Raw genomic sequence first — 3,757 nt, 5'->3', positions numbered from 1 at the left:
CATTCAGAGAAAGACATACTATGTGATATTACTTATATCTTGAATCTAAAAAATATAAGCAGTGAATATAACAAAAAAGAAACTGACTTACAGATAGAACAAACTAGTAGTTAACCTGTAGGGGGAGAGAAGCAGGGAGGGGCAAGATAGGAGTAGGGGATTAAGAAGTACAAACTATTATATATAAAATAAGCTACAAGGATACATTGTACAACACAGAGAATATAGTAAATACTTAGTGTTCCATTTATAGCTATTATAATCTTTAAAAGTTGTGAACTACTATATTATACACCTGTAACATAATATTATACATCATTTATATACATTATGCATCATCTAACTTAAGTAAAAAGTTTTAAGAAATAAGTACTACTAGAGAATATAGAAAAAAAAAGTTAAAATCCTATTGTAGACATTTTTGCTAGAGAAATAAGGCATAAAAATTAGGAAGGAGTAAAACTATTTCTATTTACGACATGTAATATATTTGACAAAATGCTCAACCATTTTTGTTGGAAACTTTGAATAAAGCAGACTCCATGGATATTTCTTGAGCATCATTAAGAAGGCATGCATACATGGATTTATTAATATGTGTTTACACTGTATGTGTGTTGTTTAGTTGCTAAGTCGTGTCCGACTCTTCGCAACCCATGGACTGTAGCCCTCCGGCTCCTCTGTCCATGGGACTTCCCAGGCAAGAATACTGGAATGGGTTGCCATTTCTCCTCCAGGGGATCTTCCTGTGTATATATGTGTCAGGCCAAAATCCAGCACGCTACTTAGAACTAGGGCCTCTAATATTTCTCTACTAAAGTCCAGAACAAGACAAGCATTTCCACTAACAGGACAACAATTTATTCTACTACAGGCATTAGGCAAGAAAAGAAATGCGTGGTATAACCTTTGATAAGGGGAATATAAAAGTATTATATGACTGTTTGCCTCAGTGGGGCTTCCCTGGTAGCTCAGTGGTAAGAATCCGCCTGTCAATGCAGGAGACGCAGGTTCAATCCCTGGGTCTTTGACCCCTGGAAAAGGAAATGGCAACCCACTCCAGTGGGAAATCCCATGGACAGAGGAACCTGGTAGGCTGTAATCCATGGAGTCAGAGAGTCAAACACAGTTTAGCAACTAAACAACAATGCCTGTAATACCCAGGAGTCAGCTGAAAACTACTTGACAAATTCAGAATTTTAACAAGCTACATTCACATACAGTAGTTAACAGGCCTCATACATACAAACAACCACTTAGATTATATAATGGAAGGGAAGGCCTCCGTCTGCAATGGCAACAAAACAATGACATGTCTGGGCATAAACTTAACAAGAAAAAGGAAAATTATGAAAAGTACACTGAGTAGAGCCTAACATTTCCAAAATGTTCGTCAAATATTTGTAAGAGCTGAGGGTATCAGAGGGCTGCCCACTTTGTGAGAACATAGGTATCCTCCAGGCCGAGGATCACCGGGCAGCTGGACTTAGAGATCTTCTGGTGGTATCCTGAGATGAAACCCAGGAGAGGAGAATTTCCCTAAGGAAGAAATGAAGTGTCTGGAAAACAGAATCTGCCTCAAGCACCTCCCCTCTGCAGTCCCCCCAACAGGAAACTGGGTACTGAGCGAGACCCCCTTAATGAGCATAATGAATAGCACCTGAGTGGGTGCAGTGGTTACTGCAGATGACAAACGCTAAGATAAATGCCACGGCCCTTACAAACTCTCACCTCCTCGCCTCTGAAAGTGCGATAAGCCTGAGATCTCACCGTCAGAGCTGGTTAAGACTTGGCAGCCTGACTTGGGCAGAGTTCTTGCCTGGGGACCTGAACCAAGATGTCAGTGAGACAGCCTGCGAATATCTGGGCAGCCAGGAACTTAGGTACGAAGTCGGGTCCAGAGCTGAGAGCCCTGAGCACCAGGCTGAAGCTCAGACCTTCCAAGGAGGAGAGTAGGGACAGGACAAGAAGAGGATCATCTCTCAGTGCTCAGGGAATGCTTGCATCCCTGAGCAAAAGGTGGGGAAAGTGCCAAAGAACAGAGGAGTAAACACCAAGAGCCTGGGGTGAGCTCAGAGCAGACGGGGATCCTTGCCTGCTTACCTTTATGTTCCCTGGGTTCCAGCACTGCCCAGGCCACCATGCACAGGTGTCAGTGAGTCTGCGGGCTGAATGAGGGACTCAGACCTCAGGGGGAGACCACGTGCACCATGGTAAGTAGAGTGGCTCTAGGGGCAACTGTCTGGGCTCAGGTCTTTTCTCCTCACCTGCTGTCTGTGAGAAACTGCTTCACCTATTCAGGTGCCAACTTTTCCAGGTGTCTGATGGAGCAAACGGGAGATGGTATGTAATGTCTTCATAAATTTCATAAACAACATAATGTACATAAACAGTGTATTTCTGCAAAGGCCCTTCAGGAAAAATTATCTCACATCCTGTAAATTATAGCTGTACTCTTTTTTTCTTTTGACTGCACCACATGGCATGTGGGAATCTTAGTTCCCTGACCAGGGATCAAACTGGCACCCCCTGCATTGGAAAAGCAGGGTCTTACACTGGACCACCAGAGGAGTCCTATGTTATTTTTTAATTAAAAATAAAATTACTGCTCTGTAATGACCCATTGTAAAAAAAGAATATTTATATGTATATGTGTAACTGATTCACTTTGCTGTACAGCCAAAGTCAACACAACGTTGTAAATCAACTGTATTGCAATAAAAACTTTTAAAAAATAAGTGAAACTGAAAATTAAAAATGTTAAAATCCTGTTTTAGAACAATAAGTCTAGAAACAATAAAGGGCATTGAAATTGGTAAAGGAGTAAAACTTTTCGTCTGTATATGGCATGACCCTATGTATAGAAAATCCTGAAGAATTCATACACATAAAAATACTAGTACTAATCATAAGAGATCTATCATAAGGAGTACTAATCATAAGGAGTACTAATCATAAGGATCATAAGAGACTACTACCAGCAGCTCTATGCCAATAAAATGGACAACTTGGATGAAATGGACAAATTCTTAGAAAAGTATAACTTTCCAAAACTGAACCAGGAAGAAATAGAAGATCTTAACAGACCCATCACAGGCAAGGAAATCGAAACTGTACTCAAAAATCTTCCAGCAAACAAAAGCCCAGGACCAGATGGCTTCACAGCTGAATTCTACCAAAAATTTAGAGAAGAGCTAACACCTATCTTACTCAAACTCTTCCAGAAAATTGCAGATGAAGGTAAGCTTCCAAACTCATTCTATGAGGCCACCATCACCCTAATTCCAAAACCAGACAAAGATGCCACAAAAAAAGAAAACTACAGGCCAATATCACTGATGAACATAGATGCAAAAATCCTTAACAAAATTCTAGCAAACAGAATCCAACAACATATTAAAAAAATCATACACCATGACCAAGTGGGCTTTATCCCAGGAATGCAAGGATTCTTTAATATCCGCAAATCAATCAATGTAATACACCACATTAACAAATTGAAAGATAAAAATCATATGATTATCTCAATAGATGCAGAGAAAGCCTTTGACAAAATTCAACACTCATTTATGATTAAAACTCTCCAAAAAGCAGGAATAGAAGGAACATACCTCAACATAATAAAAGCTATATATGACAAACCCACAGCAAGCATCACCCTCAATGGTGAAAAATTGAAAGCATTTCCCCTGAAATCAGGAACAAGACAAGGGTGCCCACTCTCACCACTACTATTCAACATAGTGTTGGAAGTTTT

This window comes from Cervus canadensis, chromosome 1, assembly GCF_019320065.1.
Source record: "Cervus canadensis isolate Bull #8, Minnesota chromosome 1, ASM1932006v1, whole genome shotgun sequence".
In the NCBI taxonomy this organism is placed as follows: domain Eukaryota; kingdom Metazoa; phylum Chordata; class Mammalia; order Artiodactyla; family Cervidae; genus Cervus; species Cervus canadensis.
Note: the sequence above shows the minus strand (reverse complement) of the source record.